General features: G+C 36.2%; 1 long non-coding RNA gene across 1 annotated transcript; it reads right to left on the reverse strand.

The window, feature by feature from the left end:
* Positions 1–18,284: 18,284 nt before the first annotated feature.
* LOC147409914 (uncharacterized) lies at positions 18,285–19,318 on the reverse strand. The gene is made up of 3 exons (XR_015183205.1): positions 19,244–19,318; positions 18,886–19,126; positions 18,285–18,662 (listed from the first exon to the last, which is right to left on the reverse strand). It is a non-coding gene; the product is annotated as an uncharacterized LOC147409914 (long non-coding RNA).
* Between the last annotated feature and the right edge of the window lie 287 nt (positions 19,319–19,605).

Raw genomic sequence — 19,605 nt, forward strand, 5'->3', positions numbered from 1 at the left:
AATCCAAGAATGATTGGATCTAAAAAAAGAAACTGGAAATTCCATATTTCCTAATGAGTCAAATGTGAGATCCGAAGTGCTTTTGTTTGAACCTCAAGTTTTTATCCAAAAAGTTTCATGAATTTAAAACCTGAGTTTTTATTTCTTTTGAACCTCAAGGTTTTTTTTGAAAAACTGTTATCAAGAGGGTAACCTTAAATTTGGAGTTCTCATCATCTTTTACGATTAACATCGCTCAAAAATAAAATGCCCCTAGTTTGACAATGAACGTGGTATTGAAGATAATTGAACACATCATGCAAAAAATAAAATAAAAAACCCCTAGTATAAGGGGGAAAAAGTTACATTAAAGAAGAAGGAAAATGCCCCTTGTATGAAGGTTTGAAATATTTGATTACTACAAGCGCAATAAAGACACAACTTGTAATTTTGATTTATTTTATTGAAGGTTTTGAGTCAGGCTCAAGAGAACAAAATATTTCCTTTCGAGACTCATCATAGAATTCATCCTTTTCTCCATTGGTTCACTCGGGGAAGCAAACATTTTCAGATCGATCGTAGACAAGATACTTGTGGCTTCTGAGTCTATGCTAAGTATTGAACTTGATTATTCAGACTTCTGATGTTCCGGCTCGGACTGCTCTCAGCTTGGGATTTTCTTCTGTTTTTCTTTGTTGCTCTAACTTTTGCCTAGATCACCTTTTCAGGTTTTCAATCTAGCAAGCTTGCTCTAGCTTTTGTCTAGATCACCTTTTCAGGTTTTCGAGCTAGCAAGCTCTTTCTTTTTTCTTGGCTCTGATTGTTACCAAAGTTGTCCTTCAGATTTTCAACCTTGCGAGCTTGCCTTAATTTTTGCCTAAGTCGCCCTTTTCGGGTTTTCAACTTAACAGGCTTCATCATTTTTTTTTATCTTCTTTTTCTTTTCTTCCTGTTTGAACTTCTGGAGTTACTGTCTGATCATGCTTTGTTATCTTCTTTGACTTTTCGTACGGTACTTAGGAGGACTTTAATAGGTAAGCTTAGGACTGGGTATGAAAAGAAAGGCATTTTGAGGCTCAAAAACCCGAATGCCGCTTGTGTGGCATTTCCTTTTAAATTGTTTTCTTTTTCCTTAAATTTTCTTCCCCATTTTGAAGATATTTTTCTTTTCTTTTAAATTTTTTCTTGATTTTTTTTATCATGTGGGGAAATAGATTTTTTTATTTTGATGTGGTCAGGCATGAAGTAACTTCTCAGGTTACCTACGTACCACAAAATTTTGGGATCAGACCAAAAACGTAGTTCGAATTTTTCCCTCCCCTAGGTTAGGTGATCGGGCTGAGAAAGAAAAAAGCATAATTTTTATTTTTGAAAATGCTGCAAAGGGGTTGAGAAAAGATATGTTGAACTAGGTAATAGGAGAATTTATTCGACCAAAGATGGCCTCCTTAAATGTAATACCGTTTGATTTGGTAAAGGTTGGTTGGTTCGGGTAATTCGATTCCATCATGATCTTGAAGTCTGACAGCTTTTCCTGGTAATATTTCCTTGACGATGAACGGACCTCCCCAATTTGGTTTGAACTTCCCTCTAGGGTCAAAAATAGGTGCCCGATTCTCTTTGAGTACTAAATCTCCCACTTGTAAGTGATGGGCCTTGATCTGTTTGTCAAATGCGCGGGCGACTCTTCTTTGATAAGCTTGCACGTGATACAAAGTACTTAGCCGTTTTTCTTCGATAAATTCAATTCTTCATACCGTTGGCGAACCCAATCCGCTTCTGACAATTGACTTTCTAATAAGATAGACGGAATCTCCATTTCAACTGGTAAGACTGCTTCCATGCCATACACTAAGGAGTAGGGAGTAGCTCCAGTGGAGGATCGAATTGAAGTTCGATATGCCCATAATGCAAATGGCAGTTTTTCTGACCAATCTCGATGTGATTGACACATTTTTCTGAGGATAGTCTTAATATTCTTATTAGCTGCTTCGACTGCTCCATTAGTCTGAGGGCGATAAGGAGATGATTTGTGGTGTGAGATTTTGAACTTTGAACACAATTTAATAACCTCAGCCTTGAAGTGTGACCCGTTATCAAAGATCAACTCTGAAGGTACCCCGTATCGACTGATGATGTTTGTTTAAATGAACTTTGCAACTCGAGACGCAGTGAGGACAGCATAAGAGGCAGCTTCGACCCATTTGATAAAATAATCGATGGCAACTAGAATGTATTCATGCCCGTTTTTCTTTGATCTGACAGCAATATGCAGGTTTTTCTTTGACTTCAACAGTGATCGGACTCAATTCCATACCAGGGGGTAAATGGATCATTGAAGATAAAGTTGTTAAGGAGTCAACAAATCTGTTATCCTCCCTTGACAAGTGTTGGAACTGGATAGCTTTAAATTTACCGACTAAGTTTAACAAATACTCATGATAAGGTTTCAACTTTTCATCCTTAGTTTTTCATTCTTCCAATGACTGATGTATGACTAAGGCTAAATCACCAAAAACTTCAATTTCTGTAATGCCTAGGTTCAAAGCAGCTTCAAGCCCCGCGATGCACGCCTCATATTCAGCCGTGTTATTAGTGTTCGAAAAAGCTAATTTAATAGCAATAGGAATGTGGTATCCTTCCGGAGAAAACAGGACTGCCCCTATTCTATACCCATTTTGATTGGCGACTCCATCAAAGTACAACTGCCATGTTTGGTTCTGCGGTTCTTCTTTAACGTGCAGGATGTTCTCATCTGGGAATTGATCGACAGGCCTTATTCCTTCTGCTATAGGGTGATCTACCAAGTATTCTGCTACAGCTCTCCCTTTGATAGGCTTCTGTGTAACATACGTGATGTCAAACTCTGATAACAACAATAACCATCGCGCGGTTTTCCCTGTCAACGTCGGCTTCTCGAAAAAATACTTGAGAGGATCCATCCGAGATAACAAGATAATTGAATGAGACGGCATATAGTGTCGGAGTCTCTGAGTAGCCCATACCAGTGCTAAGCAAATTTTTTCGAGAGTCGAATATTTTCATTCATATTCTAACATCTTTTTACTGATATAGTATATAGCCCTTTCTTTGCGAGTATCTTTGTCATATTGTGCAAGCATGCATCCCATAGCTTCTTCTGTGACTAACAGATAAAGAAGAAGTGGTTCACCCGGTGTAGGTGGGACCAAAATAGGTGGGTTTAAGAGATACTCCTTGACTTGATCGAAAGCCTTTTGACATTGCTCATTCCAAACTGTTGGTTCATTCTTCTTGAGAAGCTTAAAAATAGGTTCACAGACGTTGGTGAATTGAGCGATGAATCTACTAACATACTGGATTCTGCCCAGAAAATCTTGAATCTGCTTTTCAGTCTCAGGGGGCGACATTTCTTGGATAGCTTTAATCTTAATAGGGTCTACTTCGATCCCTCTTTGACTGATCACAAATCCCAATAGTTTTTCAGAAGTTACTCCAAATACGTATTTCTACGGGTTGAGGTGGAGTTGGTACTTATGAATCCTTGTGAGAAATTTTTCTAACGCAGCAACATGCCCTAGTCGTTCCTTCGATTTGACTATCATATCATCTACATAGACTTCGACATCCTTGTGTATCATGTCATGTAGTATAGTCGTAGCCGCTCTTTGATAGGTGGTTCCAGCGTTCTTCAAACCAAAAAGTGTGATGAATGACGTTTTTTGCATATCTCGAAGATCCATCTTTATCTGATTGTACCCCAAAAAACTATCCATGAAGGGCAACAAAGCGTGGCCTGCTGTACTGTCTACTAGAACATCTATGTGTGGTAAAGGGAAACTATCATTTGGGCTTGCTTTGTTTAGGTCTCTGAAATCCACACACATTATAACTTTTCCATCATTTTTCGACACTAGGACAACATTAGCAATCCACTCAGGGTATTCTACTACTTCCAAAAATCCAGCGTTAATCTGCTTCATAACCTCTTCTTTAATTTTCAAAGTCCATTTCGGTTTCATACGTCGAAATTTCTGTTTGATTGGTCGAGCATCAGGATATAACGAAATCCGATGTTGAACAATATTTGTGCTTACCCCCGGCATATCCTCGTAAGACCACTCGAACACGTCTTTGAACTTTCTAAGCAAGTCTACTATCCCTTTGAGTTCATCGGGAGATAAAGTGACTCCTATCCGAATTTCCTGAGGACTTTCTTTTGTTCCGAGGTTGATAACCTCTACTTCCTCTATTAAAGGTTAAGCTCGACGTTCCTCTTCTTGTTCAAGTAATTTGATTATTTCAGGGGCAGGTTCTTTGTCAGAAAATTCTCCCTCCGAAACCAGATTATTAGTTAAATTATTATTGCGCTCGGGGTAATCAAAAATTATTTCATTTCATTAAAAAGAGATGGGGTAACAGGACTCATTGCAGACTTGACAGACTCACTTGACTCAGCAGGAAAAACAGACTCACTAGAAATAACAGACTCATCAGAAATAACTAACTTACTCGACTCAACAGAAATAAAGGACTCAACTGGCATGTCAGACTAAATAGGACTAATGGGACCGACAGACCCAGCCTTGACATGCAACACAGGACTGATTACATGATAATTCGATAGAGACCCAACAACGGGTTTGATTACAGACTGAGGATTTGGGATCCCTTTCTCAACTGACAACACTAAGATACTATGATCTTCAATGAATAGCTGATCGATTTTGAGGGAGTCCAGATCGAGCTGCCAGTCTTCAACTTTCTTCTCCTTAATTTCTGTGCTCACTTCCTTTTCAGGCCATTCCATGCCAAAGACTATTTCAAACCCCGGCAGACGAGTACCTGTGATGTGATCAATGAAAGGCTCTAGGAACCCACAGTAACGAAAGTTTTCTCCTTCTTTCACAAAATAACCATTGAGGGTCTTTCGATAGGGCTTCATTTTAATGAGATCTGTGGTACGCCTTTGCCTTTTAGCAATGGCCTTATCCCGTTTTGTCTTCCAGTATTGGGCCCAATCTTCCTTAGTAGTCTTATATCCTAGTCCAAATGTGTCGATGGCCTCTTTAATCACTGGTGCCTCTTTAACACCTTGCTGCTTGCGACCCAAACCCATACCAGGAAAAAATCTCATTTTCCATTGAAAAATATTCTTTCATGGCTTGATCCCATTGGACTGAGCATATTTTTTCGAATTCGAACCTACTAAGTTCTATCCCCTGTTGTTCTGGCTGAATCTCAAGCAGTGACTCATTCTTGGCTTCAGTACTATTTACGATCCCTACAATTTCAACGTCTCCATGAAGAGTAATTACTAGCCCATCCTTGATAAACTTGACCTTCTGGTGTAGCGTAGAAGGGATGGCTTTGATTTGGTGTAACCATGGTCTCCCTAACAGTAAATTGAAAGAAGACTGGATGTCAATAACCTGAAATTCCACAGGAAATTTAACTATGCCTGTGGACAATCGAAGATGCAAAATTCCCAATACATCTCTCTTGGTGTTATCATAAGCCCTAATGCCTTTATTAGTAGGCTTGAGATCTTCAACCTTAAACCCAAGACAAGTAGCCATTTTCAACGGACAGACGTTCAGTGCACTCCCGTTATCAATCAAAACCAGAGGTACCCTCATCCCGTTACAGTCAACTGTAATGTGCAACGGCTTAGTGTGGCTTGCCCCTTCTTTTGGGAGATCTGAGTCTGAGAAGGATAGGATGTTCTCCACGTAAGTTGCCCCTACTATACCGGCCAGCTGATCTGGAGAAGTATCAAGGGAGACTTGGACTGTGTTTAGTGCTTTGAGAACAGCCTCCCTATGAGTAGTGGAAGCCATGAGTAAACCCCATACTGAGATATTGGCCCCTGATTTTTTCAACTGCTTGATTACAAAGTTATCTTCTTCGATGCTTTCCTTGGTGGGATCTTCTCTTTCTTTTCTTGCTAGGACTGCAGGATTATCAACACAGAGTTCTTGTGGCTTAAAAACTCTTCCCCCTCGAGTCATATGTCTAACTTCATCACAGGAAAGGAAGAAAGGCTCATCTTCTTTAATCAACAGGTATGGATCTTTGTCTGTCAAAGGTACAGGATTTTTCAGATTCATTTGAGCCAACAGGTAACAGTGAATGCAGGACTATTGTAACGGGGCGGGGATAAATAATATGTATCATCCGAGGTTAAATCAAATGGTTCATAGTTCATAGTTCATAGTTCGTAGTGAAAACCTCATTAGTGAAAGCCATCCCGGCAAGGGGGTAACTAGGCGGTTTGACCTGGATTGGATGGATAAGAGAGACGGGATCAAATGGCAATGAGGTGTGAGAAACCATATTTAGGGTTGGTAGAGGTTGATAGGTAGGTAGTGGATTAGTGGTGACATTTGGTGGGCTAGGGATTGTGATCTTTTTGTTATCAATAAGGTTTTGAATGACATGGCGCAAGGTGATACATCGATCCGTGTGATGGCCAGGATTTTGATGAAATTTACAGAATAAATTGGGGTTGTGTCCGACTGGCAAGGGATTTGGTAAAGGACGAGGTTGAATCGGGGTAAGCAACCCTTTTTTCAATAATTTTTGCAAAGCTATGGTAAGGGTCATCCCTAAATTGATAAATTGACGTGGAGTACGAGGTTGACTTGGGTGAACCTGGTTATTAGTCCGGACCGGGGGTTGAACTAGGGTAACTGAGGTATTGGCGATGTAAGTATGGTTGATATTGGGTTTGGGAATATATGGTTTCTTAAGCTTGTTGTCTGAGGGATTAGAAAGGATCCCAGAGGCAAATGCATCCTCGAGTTGGCTTCCGGCTTATAACAAAGATTCAAAAATAGGGAGGTATTGGGCCACTAGGTGTTGAGCATATCCTTGAGAGAGGTTCTTTAGGATAATTGCTACTTGTTCCTTCTCCGAAGGTCTATCCCACATTTGAGTAGCCTTGGCCCTCCAGCAACCAATGAAATCAGTGAATGTCTCCCCATTTTTCTGTTTAGTTGCTTCTAAATCCTTCTTGAGGTCTCAATTTCAGTAATATATTTATACTGAAGCCAGAAGGCCTTTGACATGTTCTCCCATGTACCACAGTAACTAGATCTTGAGACATTAGCCAAGTAGTGCTGATCCTGATAAAGTCCTTTGGAACAATAATGTCATTTGTTCGTTGCTGAGCCCCATAGTGCGCATGTTGGTAACATACACCTTAAGATGTGTTTTCGCACACCCTGTCCCACTGAACTTGTCCATTTCATGCATCACAAACTTCTCTGGCAAATAGATTCTGAGAATGCGATTCAGAGCTTCAATGCCCTCTGCAATTTTATCGATACCCTTTATACTCTTCATAGCTGATTCCAATTGAGACATTCTGTTAGATAACGCTGGATTTTCATTAATATATTCTTCGTCTCCGTCGAGTTCGAAGACTTCACGTGGACGTTTCTCTTCTACCTTTTTCCCTTTTAGGTCATCTAGAAGATTACCCGTTAATTCCGAGGTCTGTTCTAACACTTCCACTTTGCCTTTTATACTGTTGATATCATTGGCAAAATCCGTTAAGATCTTACGAATCTCTGTGAGCTCAGATTCTGAAGCCATCTCTGCTTGTTGACTTGGTACTGTGGTTCGTTCTAATCGACTGGACTTACGACTCCCACTAAGAGGTGGACGCTTGAGTTTGGGCGCAATGATAATCCTATACGACCCCATCAAAGGTAAATTTAGTCAATTTCAGTATTACCCCCTTGATAGCATTTTAGGAAATCATTTTATTGAGGTTTGTGCACCAATCCATTAATTAATCCATTCACACAATGAATATTTGAAAAGAAAATAGATATTTATTAAAAAAAAAAGATAGTTTTATTAAAAATGATTAACAAAGAATATGTTCTTATTAAAAAACATCTTTCAACAATTTTGACTTGAACTATTTTTACATGGACGCTTGGCTTTGTCTTGATGGTCATCAGGATTGTTGTCAGGTTTGACCCTCTTGGCTCTAACAACTAGCTCTTTGAATTCTGCTGGTCCGTCTGGATATCCTAAGGTGCGTTTGTTCCAAGCATTCTCAATGAGATGCACTAACTTTTCAGTCAAAGGCTCGGGGGAAAAAAAAGCTTTGGGTTGCGGTAAAGATAACTCCATGGGTACATCATACTGTTCTGGGATCAAATTAGGATGGTAAAAAGATGTTTCTTCTAAACCGATCAGACGGACATAGTAGGATCCTTTGGTTCCTAGAATGGGGGGATCAGTCATCTACCAAGGACATCTTAAACCGATATGACGGGCTAAGCGAGAGTCTAACCATTTGCTCCAAGCTTTGACTGAGTTGTGACGCACTAACAGGTTTCTCTTGGAAAAGTGTTCTTGCCCATATTCGAGGTTTGAGAGAACCTCTACGATTTTGATACGATCACAAAGCCACATATAGAGTAAGTAGGGGCTTCCTTTGAAGTTTTCCCGCTCACCATTTTTTATGACATCTAAACCTGAGAAAGTTTCAGCTAGGATGAGAGGTACCGGATTGGCTTTCCTTGAGAGTTGAGAGGCTATATCTATGAAAGACTCAGGGATAGTTTGGCCATCACTATTAGAGGTCAGTATGTATTGGGCTAGGATTCCTAAGCATAATCGATAGTCTCTAGTAGCTCGTCAGGCTTCAGGTTTTACATTGATAGGATGACTGCGGGAGCGATACGGGCCCAATAAAGGTACTAAGTTCAATCTCCCATCATGGACTAAGGCCTTGGCTTCTTCCTTGGAAATGTTCAGCCCTGTGGCGAGGTCACCAGAATATCTGATCTTCAATGAGGGCCTGACTAGAGGTCTTGAAGTGGATATCCCCATAATACCACAAAAATCCTCGTGAGTAGGGCACAAGTGCATACGCCCAATTTGGAATATGTGAAGGTAGGGGTTCCATCACTTAGCCATAGCATGAAAGAGGTTCCAGTCCATCTCAAATTTGTGGAAGTAGAGAGCACTCCTCAACATGAATCTCCCAAAATTGATCTTCTCTACAAGGTGCATCCCTATGACGGTTGTTTTGACTAACTGGCCGATCGGGTTATTGCCAGCGGCTAACATCCTGGTTTGACACAAAAGGGTATTTTAGTACTCTACCAAGGTTCATGTAAAAGATCAATTTTTTATTTTCTTTTGAAAAATCTTGTTCTTATGGAAAATATTTTTTCTTGGAAAATATTTTTTCTAGAGAACACTCTTTTTTTTTTTGGAAAATTTTCTTTTCTGGAAAATATTTTCTTTTTATTCTTTGAAAATTCGATTTCCATTTTGATTTAAATGGCTCGGTCCATCATGATTGTTGGATCGAGGTGGACTGGGTCATTGTTGTAAAAGAATGGATTCTTTATTGGGTTGGTGCACCCATTTTAATTTTCAAAAACAACATTGTTGATCCTTGAGGACAATCATATACTCTGATCTCATCATTCACATTCATTCATCAATCAAAAGGTTCCATTCAATAAACAACTCGGAAACACCCACGATAAGTTCGAGTCGTGACCTACTGGGAAGGTTTCTAGACTCTAAGCTTACTACGTGCAATGCATTTTTATCTGGCCACTCTTGCCCAAGCACACCTATATACCTTTCGATACGTGATGACTTGGTTTGATATACCATATAGGTGACAATCTAAAACCTCAATTCACTTCTCTGAAGTCAAAAATAGTCAATTTGATCTCCAGTTGAGAGGTGGCGCACAATGCTGAGCAAGGGCCCACTTAAATACCTCTCGTCTAGAATAGACGTAGTCTATCCCCCTCGTACAGTAGGGTACAGCGGGGCAAGATCTTGCTTAGGCACTGATTTTGACCAAGAAGTGCAATTGATATACTTAGATTATTTTTTACATACCTATGGGTACGAGTCAAGAGTTGTAACTTTCATAAATGGTTTGGTATCCCACGAGGGGACCGACCACGTACTAGTACTACGTTGGCAATCAGGACATGTGATTGTGTGGCTTACAATAGGTCAAAGGCTCAAGTCACTCCAGTCTGGGTGCATCAATATATCTCTCAGAATCACCTGATCAGACGGTATTAATGCCCCCAGTTTGATATACCCTAAGGTACGTGACTGGAGTTGTGGTTTTCATGAATGACGTCGCATCTCCGAAGAGACCGGACCACGCACTAGTACCACGTTGGTTATACGGGACGTGTAAGTGAGTAAAACAGTAAACGTGCATGTGGTGTGTGCAAAATAGGGTGGGGTATGCCCAGGGCCTTTTTTCAATCAAATGGACCCATGGGTCCAATCAAATCACTACAACATTGATATCACATGAATATTACATACCAATCTGATCACATTCCATCACATTATGATCAATATCAAACATGTATTTCAAACAAGATTATGGCATGTTAGAAGGGCGATTAAAAATTAATAATTAAATCGAATCATTGAAATAAGCCCCTAGTTCCAAGTCTCAAAGAATTATATGGTCCAATCAAGGTTATTTTGGGACGACCCTAACCAAATTCAATACTGAAACGTGCACACGGAAAGACCATTTATCCAAATCAAATGGATTTGCCCCATTTCCCTTTTTTCAATCAAAATTATTTTGGGTGATCCTAAAATAATTCAAAATTTCAAGGGACGTCGAATTGAGGATATAACAATGATTAAGAGGATGTTTTTATTTTTTTTATTTTTTTTATTTTTTTTTTATTTTTTTATTTTTAGAAAACAAGTTAATCTCAATGAAACCAAACAAGACAAAAAGATATACCCCCATGTTGTTGTCGGCAAACATTCAAGACTCGATTTTTCTTTTGAAAATATGATTTTTTTTTTAACTTTCTTATCGATTCAGGGCCTTGATGGAGGTATAATTCAATAAGTTAAACCCCTTAATTGACATAAAAAATGTCCGAAAAATTGTGTTAAATTTGCAAGATCCGACTCAAACTCTCGATCGATGCTTTCCAATTAATAAAAATCTATAAAATAGGATAGGATTGGCTTAATGGAACAACATGGTTATAACAGATTTTCGGAACTAAACACGATTGACATTTAATCCCAATGACCTAGGTCGTAAGAACCGCTTTATTAAATCGATATTTGGCCATTAACGTTGTTGGTTATCCAGAATCGAAAGCGCAAAAGAGAAATAACCGATAACTTGGACAGAGTTAATCAAGCAAAAATGCAGAGAAAACATAACATGTCCGAGTTGCAATCTTATAAACTCATGGAGTTTCATGAGGATAAATTTTCATCTCAGCCTGCTGCGATGAAAATTCCCTCCATGAACTGTCTCTTGATGATTTTGGTCTTTTGTTTGAAAGAAAGAGAGAGAAATCGAGATTGAAACAAATCTCCATAGAGATCCTCACATTCGAAATCGAGATCAACAGCATCTACCTCACAAAAATGACTGATCGGCAAAAAAAATAGCCACCAAACTCGAGACTTGAACTGATATTTGAGTGAAAAAGAAACTCAGGAACAGCGCCCTACCAGTCCCAAAAAACAGCCACAAAAATCAAGAAAGAAAAACAATGTTCGAGTTCTCTGATCTTAATCGAATCCCCCATCTCGTAAAGAAGACAACGCCCCCTACCAGTCCCTTAGTTCACCATTACTTGTTCGATCAAGAAAAAATCAGGATGAGGGCTACCCTGATCGGTTGATACTTAGATCGGCCGAGAATTGCAAACCAAAGCATGGTTTAGGAACACTCGGGGTGCAAGGTTCTTCAGTCTCTGTTGAAACCGATGGAACCAAGTGGGGAAGACGATGTTCTCTAAAAAGAACATATCAAATGGGTTGAAAACAAAGTAAAAGAGATTTTTTACTTATAACACCCCATCAATTAAGTTGAGAAGTTTTTTTGTTCACTTTTCTTTTGCTTGCTATCTAACAATAAAACTTGCAAAAAAATAAAAATAAAAAAAACTGAACACCTAAACAAACTAAAAAAACTCTTTTTTTATTTTTATTTTTTTTATTTTAAAAAAAAATAGTCAAATAACCGAAAAAGAAATCGTCCGTTATATAAAAAAAAACAAATCGACGTACCTAAAAAACTAAAAAACAAATAAGTAAAAGATCCCCTTTATTTCATTATTTCACCCTTAATAAAATTACCTTTTGAAATTTTGCATTATTTAAAGTCACCCTAAGTGACTTTTGACTGAACTACAGAATAATATGCCAGGTTAACGCACCGGCATCAAACCGAATAACTAATGATTGGACTAATAAACCTATAAATAAATAAAAACTGATAAACAAAAAGGAACAAACTAAAATTTAAATAAAACTAGGTCATTGGCAATGTTCCCATACTTGGGGTTTTTCAAGTCTAATCCTCAATGTCCCCAGTGGAGTCGCCACTGAAAGCGCCCTCGATCCGCGGGGTACGCGGATCCGCTTTTGACCTTTGAGGTTTGGGAGTCGCCACCTAGTTATTAAAGTCTATAAACCAAATTGACTCTAAAAAAAGGTAAACTAATCTACGAAAGAAAAAAGGGTACGGGGATCAAATTACGGGATTGGAAGGTGTTAGGCACCAACCTCGCCCGATCAAAGTCGGTCTCTACTAATTTTTCAAATAGGTTACATTGCTAAAAAAACCTAGATAAAAAAAAATAAAAGATTATACCTTTTCGATAGCAAAGACGTTGTTCTCTCAGATCCGACAAAATTGCTCCTTGTACCGTACTCCTTGTTTCGTTCTGTCTCCGAATTTGATCTCTGCTCTCCGAGGCAAGGTATCTCCTTTTTTTAATCTGAATTCTTCAAGTTCGTTATGGATTTTGGGGTATTTTTGAAGGGCTTTTAGGTATTTTTTAGGCTAAAATCAAATAAGGGATGTTAGGTAAGGAGTTGGGGCTCCAAAACTAGGGTTTATGGGAGGCTTGGAAGGCTTTTTGACCTACTTCTCTTAGGGTTTATGATTTGATACGAAAATAAGGTGTGAGGACCTCTATTTATAGATTTTTTTAAGGGTTGATTTGGATAGAGTTAGTGTTTGATTAAAGTTCTTTTAGTTAGAGTTGTATTTTAGTTAGAATAGTTTTAGGTAGAGTTATGTTTTAATTAGAATTGTTTTAGGTAGAGTTGTGTTTTAGTTAGAACTCTATTAGATAGAGTTATTATTTAATTAGAACTCTATTAAGGTTTTGGATTTTGGTCTTATTCGATTGACTTTTAATATTTTGACTTTAGTCTTAATTGATTGACTTTTAATATCTTGACTTCAGTCTTGCTTAATTGACTTTAATTTTGACTTAAGTCTCACTTGATTAACTTTAATACCTTGACCTTAGTCTTTCTTGATTGACTTTAATTTTGTGGAGAACCCCCCTCTATTATATCTTTAATTCTTTGGACCCCCAAATGGAGGGGTCCTTAAAGAAATATCTCACGAACCCTCAATAATTTTTCATAAGAGCCCGATTGATCGATTTTTTTAGTTCAAACTTTTAAATTAATTTCATTAATGTTTCACTTTAATTATTTAATGTTTTATTTATTAATTTCAAAATTTTTAATTATGAAAATTGTGAAATTACCGTTTTGTCCCCAGAGAGGACTTTTCATGTTTTAAGTCGATTTTTAATGTTCTAGGATGTTTTAGAATCGATTTTTCATAAGGAATTCAATGAAAATATTAGTTTGTGTCATTTATAAAATTTTTGGTGTGAAATGGTCATGAACTTTATGAGGCCATTTTCGTAATTTTGTCAAATTCTATTAAAATTGGCGAAATGATTTATTTGATTTCGATTTATTATTTTATGTGTTTGAATGGGTTTTCCTAATCGTAACGTTGGCTCTAGGGATGTTTTAAGATTAGGGGTATTTTGGTAATTTGGTCATTTTTTAGTGATTTTTATCGTGAAACTTCTTTTTTTGTCTGCAAAATGATGATTTCTATGTTTCTTGAGTCATATTTTCCTAGCGTAGCGTGATTTCTACAGTTTTGTCAGTTCGAGATACCTCATCCGGATTTTAGAAATGTATCTGGTAACAAAATAAAGCAATGGAATAAACATCAATCATTGGGAACCATTGCGATCGGGTTGACGAGTTGATTAATCAGGCTGATGCAAAAATGAGGTGTCTATAGATTTTTAAAATTTTCAATCTCTCAAATAAAATAATCATTTCCTGATATTCATCAACTAAATATGAGTTCATTGAATATTAAATCATATTTTCCAACTATGGAATTCATTTTTATCAATAACATTGAAAAAGTATAAAACTTATATTAAAACAGGGTCCGAGCGGTGCACAGGACCCAACTAGCATAAATAACCCAGTGAGATATCCTACCCACGTATATTTTATTATAAAATACAGTAAAACATATCAAACATGCAAGTTTTGGCGTGAATTTGAAATAACCAATTGAATTCTATATTTTTTGAAACTCACCACAAATTTTTAATAAAATCCTAAATGTAATTTTCACAATCTACGATTACTAATAGAAATTGAGAGTTCCTTACAATCTCTATGCAAAATGATTGAAGCACGTGCGCCAAAATCGAAGAAAATAACACGAAAATCGAGATGGATCGAATTTCGAGACGATTAATTTTTAGATCTACCCCGGTGGTTTTGAAAATATTGATACTGACATCATTTCTCTCTTTTGCGACGGAGGACGGTTTGATCCTGAAACGGACGAAATCCGAGGTCAAAGTTTCGAAATCCCCGTATATAAATACGACTGATTTTTGACGATATGGGGTGAAAAAGAAAGTGAAATGGAAAGAGGTTGGGTGAGTCTTTTAGAGAACACTGCTGCGGACGTTTCTTTCTTCTGCGTCATTCGACGACGGCGGCGAGTCGTTTGTCGTGAATCTAAGGTTGAAGTTAAAAAAAAAAAAATTAAAAAAAAAAATTCGTTAGCTGTTTTGAACGGGTTGGAAAAGACGAAGAATAAAAAAAAATTTAAAAATTTTATTTATATAAATTTTGGGACGAAATCGGTATTTTGCCTATTGTTTCGATCGATGATCACTTGACCATCCGTACTTCAAAACTGACAAATGAATACTATATTTTATTTAATTTTTCGTTCCAGATCTAACGATACGGTCAATTTATACAAATTTTATCTCTAAGAAAAATTTACATTTTTAGCCTGAGGTGACCCTTAAAATTGACGTCATTTTTGTTTTTGACAATAATTCGACTTTCTATGCTCCAAAAATGACAAATAAATAGTCTATATTTAATAATTTTTCATTATAAATCCAATGGTGTAATCAAATCTTAATAATTATTACTCTATTAGATCCGACTCGGTAATCGAGGATTTTACAACTTTTATGTTCGGACTCGCATTTGAGCGTGCTTACTGGCTAAAGTATATTTTTCATCATTTTGAATCCAATGGTGAGATTAGATTTTCTTTAAAATGATTAGAAACCTCCTAAGTTTTACCCCTAAATCCCACTTTCAAGATTTTCTCAAAATTCATTATTTATTTTTCCTCAAGATATGAATTGAAAACTCGGGGTTTTACAATTTAGTGAATATTTATTTGAAATACCCTCTGTGTTTTTGAAATTAATGTTATGCCCCTTTACCTAAGGTCTTCCTTCTCTTCTTAACTAATGAAAAATATTCAAACATAGTAGGATTTTAATTAATGGCCCTAATTAGGGGTGTCAATGGGTCAGTTCCAATTTGATTCCTAAGGAACGAGAACTATAACCATTATATTTATTTCGGTTTTCGACTCCGATTCTAAAATAAATGAAACTAGAACTGGAGCCAACCATAGACATACTATCCACTATTTCCAATTCTCAAGAATCAAATAAGAAAAAAAAATTCAAATAAAACTTTTTAACTTTCAAAAATAACATATCAACTTAGTTATAATTTGTTATATTAATGATTTTTTTCAAAAATAAAAATTTATCTTAGTTAAAAGTAATAATCTTTAGAAGATATAACTTAGTTTAAGCTCCGATCGATAATTTATATGAAAAATTGAAGAAGTTTACATAATATGCATTAATTTTGATATAAGAGAATTCCTTAAATCATCTACATAGTATTGAAAATTAATGAGAAAATAAATCAGTTCCGAGTACCCCGCGGATATCCATTGGATATAACCTAACGATTCTAGTTCTTATCGATTTGGTTCCATTTTAAACCCAACTTTAATTGGTTCCAATAAAAAGGGAACTAGAACTGGGGTTTTCAGTTACGATTCGGTTTCAGTTAAATGGGTATTCATTGAAACCCCTAGCCCAAATGGATTGTCACGTAGGAAAATTTACACTACCAACCTCTAAAATTCATGCTTAGACCAGATTAAAAATAAAAATATATTTATTTCTTGGCTTCATCCATGGTTTGAAAATGGGCGACCACTAAATTCTTCAATTTCAATTCAAATCCAAATCCAAATCCAATAGTGGAAAATTTTCTTCTTTTAAAAGTTCATAAAATCTTGTAATGTATATCATATGGCATTTTATCGTGTTTTTGAAGTTGGAGTTACTTGATCCTAGGAAGAAATCGAAAATAGTTAATATTTCATTTTTGGGTCTGACCTGTTTGACTCACTGGTCGAACCGTTTTGGATCAACTCGATAAATTATACAGGTCAAAGTCTGGTCCGATTTTAAAACATTGATCCCAACGATCATGTACACATATCCGGAGTATAACAGCCATGTACCGAACAAGTATCTTTGCAGATATATTCATCCACTACCAACATCCTTCAATCTTGGATTTCTAGTAACAATTATGTAACATGGTCATTTTCGTCATAAAGGGAAAATTTACAATCTTGTAAATTGTGACTCCTAGAATCAGGTTAGATTACAAAAATATTCTTTTATTACGTTAATATCTTTACCCTCAACATATACATTAAAAGAGGATTTTATATTATGGGTAAGAATTCGATGACTAGTGGAAAATGATTCATGTGAAAAACATGTGATCCCAATCGTATAAACTTAATATTTAACAGTTGAGCTTTAACCACGAGTCAAGTATCCTTGAGATATATATTATCGAAATACTTATAAATTCCAATCGTTGGATTTCATGTTTATGTGGTCAAAGATTATTTGTTTTCACACAAGTCATTTTTCAATAGTCAGCGGACTTGAACCCTTATATTATATTTATGTAATAAAACACAATTATAAAGCCCACCTTACTACAGTTTTTGTGTGGGAGATAAACTTCCTATCAACTACAGTTTTGTTGGGAACAAACGTCCGTCGAGTTACAATTTTTGGTGAGATCAATTTATTATCTTTCTTTCTGTCACATCTCTAACTTACTATTTTTCATTTTTTTTACCTTTTTTTTATCCAATTTATTGTTTTTCATCTTTTTTACCCATTAACTTAAAAAATGTTTAATAATATCCTTCCAACTTTTTTTTCCATTTTACCCTCTTAACCCCAAAGAGGATGCCCGTGCCATTTACATAATAAAAACAATATAACTGTATTCTCCCAACGTTATCAATTTCACATGCATCTCAAAGAACCATTTCAACCTTATTCCATTTTCTCTTCTACTCCTTTCCAATTTTTTTCTTTCCGCTTATTTTTTTTTCAATAATACCCTTCTAACTTTATTGCATTTACTCTTCTACTTATTTTTTAATAATAACCCTACAACTTTATTTCCCCTTGCCTTTTACCCTCTAAACAAAGATGATCACATTGTAAGCACAGGCAAATTTTAGTTTATATAATAAAACATGATGATGATGGACCCCCACCCCTTTATCCCTCACTAAGAAAGGATAAGATTTAATCTCCCTAAGAATCTCGAGGATAACTATTATCATTATTGTATTTCCTCCAAAAAATCATCTCAACTTCATTGAATTTTCTTTTCTACCCCCCTTCCAAGAGTACGTCTCTAACTATATTTATTACTTTTCCACATCCCCTTTTGCAATAATACCCCTCTAGTTTTATTGTCTTTCATCTTTTATCCTTTAAACCCGATAGATGATGACAGTGCCTAAATTCAAACATAACCAAGATTTGGCTCAAAGTATAATGTCAACATTATGATTCTCGTTCAAACAAGTTTAGTAGTTGTTTACAATTAGATTAAGGTCATAAAATCCTAAACCCAAAAGATAAAAATCTAAAGAGAGAGAGAGAGAGCTCTCTTTTTAGGCACCCCAATATTTACTTATTCTCAACCATTTACTTATTTTCTTTATTTTTAATTAGGGTGAAATAAGTAAAAGTTGGGGTACCAATAGCAGTGCTTTTATAAAATAATGACATCAGAACAAAGGATCATTTAGACGCCGTAGAAGGAAAAAACCAAGCTCTACTAGGAAATATTGGATTATATTCCCTTGTTTTGCAATCATGCCTTGTTCTTGTTTCAATTGGAAATAATCACGATTCTCAATCCATGTGAAGAGTTACGTTCACAATAAATTGCTGCTTGGATATGGCCCCGTCCCATTGCAAATTCAAATTTTTTTTAACTTGTTATTTGCAAAATTGTTTATCCTTCAAATTGCTCAAAGCAGGCAGTATTCTCAGTCAAGTCTGTCGAAGAATCTTTGGTTCACCTCAACTTTGACACTACATCATGCCATACTTATGGGTTAGATGTGCTAACCTCGTACATACTACCTTAGCTTTTTGATCCCTCCAAGAACCTCGTTGCTTTGCAAGCACCTACAATCAAATAAAGACTAATTTACCAAAACATGCACTGAAAATTGAAAATTTACCAAAACGGTGCACATTCAATTTATTCACCAAGGGGGTAAAATTTGAACATAACAGTATTTTTTTTATAGTTTTTGTACCAAAAATACCCTTTACCTTAGTTTTATAAAACAATATACATTTATGCTATTTTGGTAATTTTCTCATCAAATAAAGTATGTGTTCGAACCTGAGTTCCCTTCGTTTAGACAAGAGATATGATTTTTAAAGGGCCAAGTGAAAGCTGTTAACTTTCACTTGTGAGGTTTTTTCCAAGGCCATCTTCGTTCGTCTCTTTCTTATCATTATTTTCCTTACTGTCATCCTCTAACATCAAATCCTTATTTGAAAGGATGGACGATTGAGTTGTCGGTGCTCCAAACATAGCTTCATCATGAGCCAGTAGCCTTGATTTGGTCCTCCCTTCTTGCCTTCAAAATATAATAAACTAATTTATACAAAAAATATTATTGGACTTTTCTCATTCCTTTCTAGTGTAAAATCGAAGGAATATATTAAAATTGTGGTAAACTAATGATATAAAATACCTCTACAGCTGAAAAACGGAAGTTTTGACCCATATTCTTGATCACCATTGCATCGTCTTCCGCAGCTGCATATTCAATCAAGAATTATGTTATCAGTACAAGTTCAATTGCGCATGCTAAAAGAGAATATAGGATAACATATGATTTGATCTGTTGTCCAAATGGTCTTAGTTACCATAATTTATTCAAATATATAAGAGACATTTACTAAAATAGTACATGAAAATTGAACAATTATCAAAATAGTGTACTATTCATTTTAATTCCAAAAATGAAATTACCTTTTTCAGAAATACGTGATTTTACTAAAACAGTAAAATTTCAAATGAACAATGATTAATGCCAAAAATGCCATTTTCCCA

Source organism: Akebia trifoliata, chromosome 2 (assembly GCF_017979445.1).
Source record: "Akebia trifoliata isolate Shusen 1 chromosome 2, ASM1797944v1, whole genome shotgun sequence".
NCBI classification, from domain to species: Eukaryota; Viridiplantae; Streptophyta; class Magnoliopsida; order Ranunculales; family Lardizabalaceae; genus Akebia; species Akebia trifoliata.